Source organism: Molossus molossus, unplaced genomic scaffold (genome assembly GCF_014108415.1).
Source record: "Molossus molossus isolate mMolMol1 unplaced genomic scaffold, mMolMol1.p scaffold_m16_p_1, whole genome shotgun sequence".
In the NCBI taxonomy this organism is placed as follows: domain Eukaryota; kingdom Metazoa; phylum Chordata; class Mammalia; order Chiroptera; family Molossidae; genus Molossus; species Molossus molossus.
The window spans coordinates 249,097,201-249,109,536 of NW_023425344.1; positions in this window are offsets into that span (position 1 = coordinate 249,097,201).

A 12,336-nucleotide genomic window follows, 5' to 3' on the forward strand; every position below is an offset into this window, starting at 1 on the left:
AGACTTTTAATTTTAGTTTAACTAAAAAAATTGTTGTGGACTCACTAGAAGCTGCAAAATAGTACATAGAATTCATTATATCTTTCTCCTAGCTTCCCTAACGGTGATAACTCTAGTGGAGTATCATAAAAAAGAAATCAACATTGGTACAATACTGTTAATTAGATTACATAACTTATTTGGTTTTGGTTTTCAGCTGCATTTGTGTGTGTGTGTGTGTGTGTGTGTGTGTGTGTGTGTGATTCCATGCAATGTGACCTCATGTACAATTGGTATAACCATTTATTACACAAAAAAGCTCCTTTGTGCTATACTTTTATGCTCACATACCCATTCCATTCCTGTCCCTTAGAAACCACTAATATGGTCTCTATTTCTATATTTTTGTCATGTAATATTTTGAGATTGGTTTTTTGCAATGAGCACAATACCTTTGAGATCCATCCAGGTTGTTCTATATACTAACAATCTGTTTCCTCCTTCCCTTTCCTTAATTTTTCATTTTTATTTATTTAATTATTTTTATTGAATTTATTGGGGTAACACTGGTTAACAAAATTCTACAGGTTTCGGGTACACAATTCTATAACACATTATCTGTATACTGTAATGTGTGTTCACCACCCCCAGTCAGTCTCCATTCATCACCATTTATCCTCCCTATACCCTCCTCCACCACCCCACGACAATCACCACACCATTGTCTGTGTCCATGACTTTTTCCTCTGTTGCTCAATTCCTTCATTCTCCCTACCCAGCCCCCACCCCCTGACATCCATCAGCCTGCTCTCTATAAGTCTGCCTCGATTTTGCTTGTTAGTTCACTTTGTTCATTAGATTCCATGTATGAGTGAAATCATATGGTACTTGTATTTCTCTGACTGATTTATTCACTTAGCATAATGCTCTCAAGGTCTATCCATGCTGTGGCAAAGGGTAAAATTTCCTTTTTTTTTTTATGGTGAGTAGTATTCCACTGTGTAAATATATCATAGCTGTTTTATCCATTTATCTACTGATAGACACTTCCAAATCTTGGCTATTGTAAATGATGCTGCAATGAACACCGGGGTGCATATATTCTTTTAAATTAGTGTTTTGGGTTTTTTGGATAAATTCCCAGAATTAGAATCACTGGGTCATAAGGTAATTTCACTTTAATTTTTTGAGGTAACTCCATACTGCTTTCCACAGTGGCTGTACCAACCTGCATTTCCCATCAACAGTGCACAAAGGTTTGGTTTTTTTCCCCTTCCTCACCAACACTTATTCTTTGTTTTCTTGATGATAGCCATTCTGACAGGTATGAGGTGGTATTTCATTGTGCTTTTAATTTGCATTTCTTTGTTAGAGACATTAAGCATATTTTCACGTGTCTATTGGCTATCTGTATGCCCTCTTCAGAGAAGCGTCTATTCAGTTCCTTGGTCCATTTTTAAATTGGATTGTTTGTTTTTTTTTGATGTCGAGTTTTATAAATTCTTTATAAATTTCGGATATTAATCCCTTATCAGATATATTAACAAATATTAATTGAATTTAAAGATGTGGGCTTATTGCAGGGCTCTCTATTCTATTCCGCTGATCTATATGTCAGTTTTTGTCCTAGTACCATGCTGTTTTGATTACTACGGCCTTGTTGTATAGTTTGATGTCAGGTAGCATGATTCCTTCAAATTTGTTCTTCTTTCTCAAGATTTCTGTGGCTATATGGGGTCTTTTGTGGTTTCATATACATTTTTGGAATGTTTGTTCTAGTTCTGTGAAATACGCAATTGGTGTCTGGGTTTTTTTTACTTTATTTTTTTTATTGTTGAAAGTATTACAGATGTCTCCCTTTTTCCCCACTGACCCCCTCCTCCCCACACCCCTCTTGCTTTCCCCAGCAGTTTCATATAAATTTTTGGAATATTTGTTCTAGGTCTGTGAAATACACCATTGGTATCTTGATAGGAATTACATTAAATCTATAGATTGCTTTGGGTAGTAGGGACATTTTAATGATGTCCTATTCATGAATATGGTATATGCTTCCACTTATTTGTATCTTCTTCAATTTATTTCTTCAGTGTCTTATAATTTTCCAAGTACAAGTGTTTTACATCCTTGATTAAATTTATTCCTAGATGTTTTATTCTTTTTGAAGCAATTGTAAATAGGATTGGCCTATACTTTTCTTTCTTTGTAGTGTTTTGGTCTGGCTTTGGAATTAAGATAATGCTAGTCTTGTAAAATGAACTTGGGAGTCTTTCTGTTGAATTTTTTTGGAATAGTTTGAGAACAGGTCTTAGTTTATCTTTGAACGTTTGGTAAAATTCACCTGTGAAGCCAGGACTTTTTTTGTTGTTGTTGGCAATTTTTGTTGTTGTTAATCCTCACCCGAAGATATTTTTCCATTGATGTTTTAGACAGAGTGGAAAAGAGGGAAGGAGGGAGAGAGAGAGAAAGAAAGAAACATCAACGTGAGAGAGACAGATCTATTGGTTGTCTCCTATACAACCCCAACTGAGGCTGGGAACAAACCTGCAACCCAGGTACATGCCCTTGACTGGGAATCAAATAAATGGCCCTTTGGTCTGTGGGCCAATGCTCTAACTTCTGAGCCAAACCATCCAGGGCTGTTGGGAATGTGTTATTACTGCTTCAATTTTGCTAGTTGTTTTGTAATCTGTCTATTCAGATTATCTGATTCTTTCTGATTCAGTTTTGGAAGATGGTATGTTCTTAAGAATATATCCATTTTATACAGATTGTGAAAATTGTTGGCATATAGTTGTTTGTAATATTTTGTTACAACCCTTTGTATTTATTTGATATCAGTTTTTACTTCTCCTTGTTCATTTCTGATTTTATTTATTTGGATTCTCTCTCTCTCTCGCCAATGAATCTGGTTTAGGTTTGTCAATTTTATTTATCTTTTCAAAGAACTATTTCTTGGTTTCATTGATTTTTTGTATTTTTTGTAAAGATTCTATTTTATTTCTGCTCTGACCTTTATTATTTCCTTTCTTTTACTCACTCTGGGCTTTGTTAGTTGTTGTTTTTTTCCAATTACTTTAAGTGTAAACTTAGATTGTTTATTTGAGATTTTTTCTGTTTCTTGAAATAGGCCTGTAATGCTATAAATTTCCATGTTGGGGCTTTCCCTGTGTCCCATAGATTTTGGGTTGCTATGTTCTCACCTTCATTTGTTTCGAAGTATCTTTTGATTTCTTCCTTGATCTCATTGTTAACCCATTCATTATTTAGTGACATTTATCCTCCATATCTTTGTGTGTTTCAGGTTTTGTTTTTGTTTTGTTTTTTCTTGTGATTGATTTCCAGTTTCATACCATTATGGTCAGAGAAGATGTTTCATATGATTTCAATATTCTTAAATTTATTGACACTTATTTTCTGTCCTGACATGTGGTCTATTCTAGAAAATGTTACATATTAACTTGAAAAGAAGGTATACACTGCAGCTTTGGGGCAATGGTCTGAAGATATCAATTAAATCCATTTCATCTAGTGTGTCATTTATGGCTACCATTTCCTTGTTGATTGTCTTTCTGGAAGATCTATTCATTGATGTCAATGGGGTGTTAAAATCCTCTACTATAACTGTATTACAGTCAGTCTCTCCCTTTTTGTCCATTAAGATTTGCTTTACATATTTAGGTGCTCCTATGTTGGATGCATAAATACTTATAAAAATGATATCTTCTTGTTGGATTGCTCCTTTTGTCATTATGTAGTGTCATTCTTTGTCTCTCACTATAGCCTTTGTTTTAAAGTCTATTTTGTCAAACCAAGGGACACTGACAATAGTGTGGAGAAGGCAGGAGGGGGGTGGGAATGGGGAGGAGGGAGTTAATGGGGGAAAGGAGGGGAACATCTGCAATACTTTCAATGATTAAGATAAAAAATAAAATCTATTTTGTCAGATATAAGTATTGCTACTCCAGCTTTTTTTTTCTTCATTTTATTTTGAATGAAATGTCTTTTTCCATGCCTTCACTCTTAGTCTGCGTATCTTTTATTCTGAGGTGGGTCTCTTGTAAACAGCACATATATGGGTCTCATTTTCCTATCCATTCAGCTACCCTATGTCTTTTGATTGGAGCATTTATCCTGTTTACATTTAAAGTGATTATTGATGTGTATGTATCTATTGCCATGTTATTCTTTTAACTATGTTCCTCTGTTCTCCTCCTCCTCCTCCTCCTCCTCCTCCTCCTCCTCCCCGCTCCACCCCTCTCCCCCTCCACCACCCTCCTCCTCCTCCTCCTCCTCCTCCTCCTCCTCCTCCTCCTCCTCCTCCTCCTCCTCTTCTTCTTCTTCTTCTTCTTCTTCTTCTTCTTCTTCTTCTTCTTCTTCTTCTTCTTCTTCTTCTTCTTCTTCTTCTTCTTCTTCTTCTTCAAACAAGCCCTTTAACATTTCTTGTAATTTTGGCTTGGTGATAACAAACTCCTTTAGCTTTTTCTTGCCTGGGAAGCTCTTTATTTTGCTTTCAATTTTAAAATGATAGCCTTGCTGGGTAATGTAGTTTTGATTGTAGGTTCTTGCTTTTCATCACTTTGAATATTTCATGCCAATCCCTTCTGGCCTGAAATGTTTCTGTTGAGAAATTAGCTGACAGTGTTATGGGAGATCTCTTGCAGGTAACTATCTGTCTTTCTCTAGTGACTTTTAAGAGCCTTTTTTATTTTGAATCTTTGCCATTTTAATTATGTTTCTTAATGTTGGCCTCTTTGGGTCCATTTTGTTTGGGACTCTCTGCACTTTAAGGACTTGCATGTCTTTTTCTTTTTTTTTTTATTCTCACCTGAGGACATTTTGAATTCATCCTCAGATAGAACGGGAGGGAGAGAGGGAGGAAGAGAGAGAGAGAAACATCAATGTGAGAGAGACATATCTACTGGCTGCCACCCACACGACCCCAACCAGGGTAGGGAACAGACTGCAAGTGAGGTGCATGCCCTTAGAAGGAACCAAACCCATTTCTCTCTGGTCTGCAGGCCAACGCTCCAACTGCTGAGCCAAATCGGCCAGGGCAATTGTGTGTCTTTTTATTTCACCTAATTAGGGAAGCTTTTAGTCATTATTTCTTCAAATATGTTCTCAATTCTTTGTTGTCTCTCTTCTTCTGGTACTTCTCTGATGCAGATTTTATTATGTTTCATGTCCCAAAGGTTCCTTAAACTATCTTCATTTTTAAATTCTTTTTTTTTTTTTTTTTTGCTGTTTGAGTGTTTTTTCTACCTTGTCTACCAAATCACTGACTCCATCCTCTACTTCATCCAACATACTGTTCATTCCTTTCATTGTATTATTTATTTCAGATATTATATTCTTCATTTCCTCTGTTTCTTTTATATGATTTCTATGTCCCTTTTCATACTGTTGAGCATCCTAATAACCATTCCTTTGAATTCTGTATCTGATAATTTGCTTACCTCTATTTCATTTAGCCCTTTTTCTGACAATGTCTCCTATTCTTTCATTTGGGGCCTGTTTCTTTGTCTCCCCATTTAGGCTGCCTTTTTGTGTGTTTTTCTATGTATTAGACAGATCTTCTATGACTCCCAGTCTTTGTGGGGTGGCCTTATATAGTAGGTGTCCTTTGGAGTCCAGTGGTGCTGTCTCCTTGATCACCTGAGCTGGGTGCTCCAGGAATGTCCTTTTTGAAGGTTACATGGACCTTCCTGTTGTAATTGAGTCTTGACTGCTTTTGGCTGATATGTGCATGAGGTCAACCCTCAGGCTGGCTGACTGTGAGGCTCAACCCTGACCAGGGCATGCGAGCTGCTGTGCAGGTGCTGACCACACAAAGGGGAACTCGCCTCAGCAGGGTTTGATGCCTTTGCGATCTCCCTTTGGATATGCTTCCTGTGAAGCTTACTGGGTCCTGCTCTGTTTTTTTTTTTTTTTCTGGACACTGGCTGTGTTTGTTCTGGGTTTCTTGAGAGGGACTCTGTTGCAGGCCAATGTCAAATGACCTGTGACTGGCCATGGGCAACCTGTTTGGAGCAGTCTTGATATAACTTCCTCTGTAAATTGTTGAATACAGGGTTTCTCTTTAGCTAGTCATCAGGTGGTCACTCAGAATGATTTCCTATCATTTAGTTGTAATTCTAGTTTGATCCTGGGAGGAGGTGATAGTAGCTTCCACCTGCTCTGTCGCTATGTTGGATCCTGGGTAGGATAGTTGTTCTCTGAAGACCACCTTGAAAATTGATCATTTGGTTTATCCACTAAAATATTCCTAAGAAATAATTATTTGAACCCAAGGCAATCTGATTCCAAAGCCAAGATTCATAATCACCACACTATACACCCTCAGAATTATTCTACTTCTTGTATCTTAACTCAGGAAGGTGGTGGAGGAGAAGGAGCTTCATTTGTGTAGTGCATAGGGCAGAAGTCAGAACTCAGCTTTTAAAAATTTTTTTAATTTATTTTTTTCATTAATTAATTTTTGTTACAGATGTTTCTCCTTTTTCCCCACTGATTCCCCCCTCCCTCTCCCTCCCTGCCCTGTCCCTAGTTTGTTGTCCATGTCCACTGTTCATGCATACATGCATATAAGTTCTGTGGTTTATCTCTCCCTCACCACCTCCTCTTCTGGGGATTGTCAGTCTGTACCCCACTTCCACTTCTCTGGGACTACCCCATTTCCCAGACTGTTATGTTCATTATATTCCACAGATAAGTGAGATCATATGATACTTGTCTTTCTCTGTTTGGCTTGTTTCACTTAGGATGATACTTTCCAGGTCCCTCCATGTAGTCTCAAAGGATAAGAGATCTTTCTTTCTTACAGCTGCGTAGTACTCCATTGTGTACATGTACCACCGCTTATTTTTATCCATTTGTCTACTGATGGACACTTGGGCTGTTTCCAGATCTTAGCTATTGTAAATAGTGCTGCTACGAACATGGGGTACATATCTTCTTTCTGATGGGTGTTTCAGGCTTCATAGGGTATATTCCTAGAAGTGGGATCACTGGGTCAAATGGAAGTTCAATTTTTAATTTTTTGAAGTAACACCATATTGTTTTCCATAGAGTCTCCTTTTCTCCACACCCTCGCCAACACTTATTGTTTGATGATTTGTTGATGGCGGCCATTCTGACAGGTGTGAGGTGATACCTCATTGTTGTTTTAATTTGCATCTCTCTGATGATTAGTGATGATGAGCATTTCTTAATATGTCTCTTAACCATTTGTATGTCCTGTTTGGAGAGGTGTCTATTTAGTTCCTCTGCTCATTTTTTAATTGGGTTCTTTGTCTTCCTTTTGTGGAATTGTATGAGCACTCTCTATATATTGGAAATTAACCCCTTATCGGACATATCATTGGCAATTATGCTCTCCCATACAGTGGGTAGCCTTTCCGTTTTGATGATTGTATCTTTCGCTGTGCAGAAGCTTTTGAGTTTGATGTAGTCCCATGTGTTCATTTCTTCCTTTGTTTCTGTTGCCTTAGGTGATGTATCAGTGAAAATTCTCCTGCGTATGATGTCTGAAATTTTGTTGCTTACAGTTTCTTCTAGGACTTTGATGGATTCATGAGTCACATTTAAGTCTTTTATCCATTTTGAGTTTATTCTCGTGTAGGGTGTAAGTTGATGATCTAGTTTCATTTTTCTGCATGTAGCTGTCCAATTTTCCCAGCACCATTTATTAAAGAGGCTGTCTTTACTCCACTGTATGCTCTTGCCACCTTTGTCAATAATATTAATTGAGCATATTGCCTTGGGTCCATTTCTGGGTTCTCTGTTCTGTTCCACTGGTCTATATGCCTGTTCTTGTGCCAGTACCAGGCTGTTTTGATTACAGTGGCTTTGTAGTATAACCTGATATCTGGTAATGTGATCCCTCCTACTTTGTTCTTCTTTTTCAAGATTTCTGTGGCTATTCGGGGTCTTCTTTGGTTCCATATGAACTTTTGAAGTACTTGTTCTAGTTCTGTGAAGTATGCCGTTGGTATTTTGATGGGGATTGCATTGAATCTATAGATTGCTTTGGGTAATATGGATATTTTAATGATGTTAATTCTTCCAATCCATGAACAGGGTATATGCTTCCACTTTTTTATATCTTCCTCTATTTCTTTTTTCAATGACCTGTAGTTTTCTGCGAATCGGTCCTTTATTTCTTTGGCTAAGTTTATTCCTAGGTATCTTACTTTTTTGTCACAATGGTAAATGGGATTGTTTTTTTAGTTTCTCTTTCTGTGAGTTCATCATTGGTGTATAAGAATGCCATCGATTTCTTTCTTTCTTTTTTTTTTTAATCCTCACCCGAGGACATTTTTCCATTTTTTGTTTAGGTAGAGTGGGAGGGAGAGGGAGGAACAGAGAGAAAGAGAGAAACATCGATGTGAAAGGAACACATTGAGTAGCTGCCACCCACACAACCGACCAGGGCTGGGGACAAACTGCAACCGAGGTACGCGCCCTTAGCAGGAACCGAACCCGGGTCTCTCAGGACCGCAGGCCAACGCTCTAACCGCTGAACCAAACCAGCCAGGGCATGAATGCCATCGATTTCTTGACATTAATTTTGTATCCTGCTACTTTGCCAAATTCATTTATTAAGTCTAGTAAATTTTTGATGGAATCTTTGGGGTTTTCTTCGTATAGTATCATGTCATCTGCAAATAATGATAGTTTCACTTCCTCCTTTCCAATTTGGATCCCTTTTATTTTTTCTTCCTGTCTGATTGCTGTGGCTAAGACTTCCAGTACTATGTTAAATAAGAGTGGCAAAAGTGGGCATCCTTGCCTTGTTCCTGTTCTTAAGGGAAATGCTTTTAGTTTTTGCCCATTGAGTATGATGTTGGCTGTAGGTCTTTCATATATGGCCTTTATTATGTCGAGATATGATCCCTCTATTCCCACATTGCTGAGTGTTTTTATCAGAAATGGATGCTGGATTTTGTCGAAGGCTTTTTTGGCATCTATTGATATGATCATGTGGTTTTTATTCTTCATTTTATTTATGTGGTGTATCACGTTTATTGATTTGTTAATATTGTACCAGTCTTGCATCCCTGGGATGAATCCCACTTGGTCATGGTGGATAATTTTTTTGGTGTATTGCTGGATTTGATTTGCTAGTATTTTGTTCAGGATTTTGGCATCTATGTTCATCAGGGATATTGGCCTGTAGTTTTCTTTCTTTGTAGTGTCTTTTTCTGGTTTTGGAATTAGAATTATGCTGGCTTCATAAAACGAGTTTGGAAGCCAGCATTCTTCCTTCTTCTTGAATTTTCTGAAATAGTTTGAGGAGAATGGATATTAGTTCTTCTTTGAAAGTTCGGTAAAACTTACCCGTGAAGCCATCCAGGCCTGGGCTTTTGTTTGCTTGGAGAGTCTTGATTACCTCTTCAATTTATTCTGTTGTTATTGGTCTGTTCAAGTTTTCTATCTCTTCCTGGTCCAGTTTTGGAAGACTATGTGTTTCTAGAAATTTGTCCATATCGCTTAGATTGTCGAATTTGTTGCCATATAATTGTTCCTAGTAGTTGTTAAAGATCTTTTGTATTTCTGTGGTGTCAGTTGTTACTTCTCCTCTTTCATTTCTGATTTTGTGTATTTGGGTTTTCTCTCTTTGTTTCTTGGTGAGTCTACCTAAGGGTCCATCAATCTTGTTTATCTTTTTAAAAAAACAGCTCTTTGTTTCATTGATCCTTTGAATTGTTTTTTTGGTCTCTATGTCGTTTATTTCTGCTCTGATCTTTACTATTTCCTTCTTTCTACTTGCTCTGGGGTTTTCTTTTTGTTTGCTCTCTAGTTCTTTAAGTTGTCCATGTGTTCAAATGTCTTTGCATGTTCTTGTTGCAATTGATTTCTAGTTTCATGCCATTGTGATCTGAGAAGATGCTTGATATGATCAGTCTTCTTGAACTTGTACAGACTTAGTTTGTGACCTAACATGTGGTCTATATTTGAGAATGTCCCATGTGCACTTGAGAAGAATGTGAATTCTGTAGTTTTGGGGTGTAATTCTCTGTAGATATCTATTAAATCCATTTGGTCTAGTGCTTCATTTAGAGTCTCTGTTTCCTTGCTAATTTTTTGTATAGAAGATCTATCCAGTGATGTCAGCGGGGTGTTGAAGTCCCCTGCTATGATTGTATTGCTATCCATTTCTCCTTTGAAGTGTTCCAGAAGATTTTTAATATATTTTGGTGCTCCTATATTGGGTGCATATATGTTTATCAAGGTTATATCTTCCTGTTGTATAGATCCTTTCAATATTATGTAGTGGCCTTCTTTGTCTCTAGTTATGGCCTTCATTTTGAAATCTACTTGATCAGATATGAGTATTGCTTCCCCAGCTTTTTTTTCCTTTCCGTTTGCTTGGAAGATTTTTTTCTATCCCTTGACTTTCAATCTATGTGAGTCTTTTGTTGTGAGGTCGGTCTCTTGTAAACAACATATAGATGAGTCATGCTTTCTTATCCAATCAGCTACTCTGTGTCTTTTTATGGGAGCATTCAGTCCATTTACATTTAAGGTGATTATTGATATGTACTTATTTATTGCCATTTTTGTTTAGTGTGGTTCTATTTTTCTTCCCATTTCTCCTGCTAATTACAGCAGTCCTTTTAACATTTCTTGCAGTGCTGGTGCTAAACCTTAGCCTTTTTTTTTTTTTTTTGTCTGGGAAGCTCTTTATTTGACCTTCTATTTTGAATGACAGCCTTGCTGGGTAGAGTAGTCTTGGATTCAGATCCTTGTTTTTCATGACCTTGATTACTTCATGCCATTCCCTTCTGGCCTGTAGTGTTTCTTGTGAGAAGTCAGCTGAGAGCCTTATGGGGTTTCCTTTGTAGGTAATCTGTTGCTTATCTCTTGCTGCTTTTAGGATTCTCTCTTTGTCTTTAATTTTTGGCAGTTTGATTACTGTGTGTCTTGGTGTGAGCCTGTTTGGGTTCTTCTTACTTGGGGCTCTCTGTGCTTCTTGAACTTGAATGCCTTCTTCCTTCACCAAATTAGGAAAGTTTTCTGTCACTATTTCTTTGAATATATTCTCTAACCCTTGCTCATTTTCTTATTCTTCAGGGACTCCTATGATACGAATATTATTACATTTCCAGTTGTCCCTCAGTTCTCTTAAGCTGTCTTCCTGTTTTTTAATTGTTTTTTCCTTTTGGTTTTCTGATTGGTTGATTTTTTTCTACCCTGTCTTCTAATTCACTGATCCGGTCCTCAGCTTCCTCTACTCTGCTTTTTAGACCTTCCAATGTGTTTCTCATTTCTGACATGTCATTTTTAATCTCTTCTTGGTGGTTTTTAATTTCCAATTGGCTTATTTTCAGCATCTCTATGTCCTTACACATGCTGTTGAGCTTCCTCAAGATCATGCCTCTGAATTCTAGTTCTGTTAACTTGCTTAACTGCACCTCATTTATCTCATCTTCGGTAGAGTTCTCTTGTTCTTTCATTTGGCTTTTGTTTCTGTTTTACACCATTTTGGCTATCACAGTTGGCTTTGGAGTCTGCCACATTTTCCCTGTGGGTGTTGGTGTTCTGCTGTTTGTGGCTCCCTCTCCTGGGTTTGGGTGAGGCAGGGAGGACCCTTTTTAAACTTTTTTTTTTTTATCCTCACCCGAGGACATTTTTTGATATTTTGTTCAGATAGAGTGGGAGGGAGAGAGAGAGAGAGAGAAACATCGACGTGAAAGGGACACATCGAGTAGTCACCACCCGCACAACCCAACCTGGGCCGGGGACAAACTGCAACTGAGGTATGTGCCCTTAGCGGGAACCGAACCAGGGTCTCTGGGGACCGCAGGCCGACGCTCTAACCGCTGAGCCAAACCGGCCAGGGCAGGGAGGACCCTTTTTAAACACCACTGTCAAGTCTTAACTTTCCTGGTTAGAGTTGCTAGCCCAGGGAATGGTAGTTATCCTCTAGCTTTTTTTGCCTGGAGGCTATTAGTAGAGGTCACCTGAAGAACCTTGGTTTCTCAGTTGCCTGAAAAACTCCCTCAGGTGCTCAGTGTAAGAGGATTTCCCGAGGGTGGGACAGATTCTGGTTGTTAATGGGCCTCAATTAGCATCAATGGCCACCAGGTGGGGTTGAATCTCTGAGGGAGGGGCCACCGCCTCTCCCCAGGGCCCTGGGAAAGAGTAAGATGACCACAGTCCTGTGTGGCTGCACTCAGCAAAAGCTCTGAGCGCCCTCCAAATCCCGAGTGTCCCCACACAGTTCCAGTCCAGTCTGCCTTCCCTCTGCCAGAGCCCAAGGTGAGTGGCTGCTGCCAATTTAGCCTCTGTCCGGTCTCTGCGTCGTGGAGCCGCCTGGGACTTTAACCTGAGGGCGCTGCTCCCAGCCAA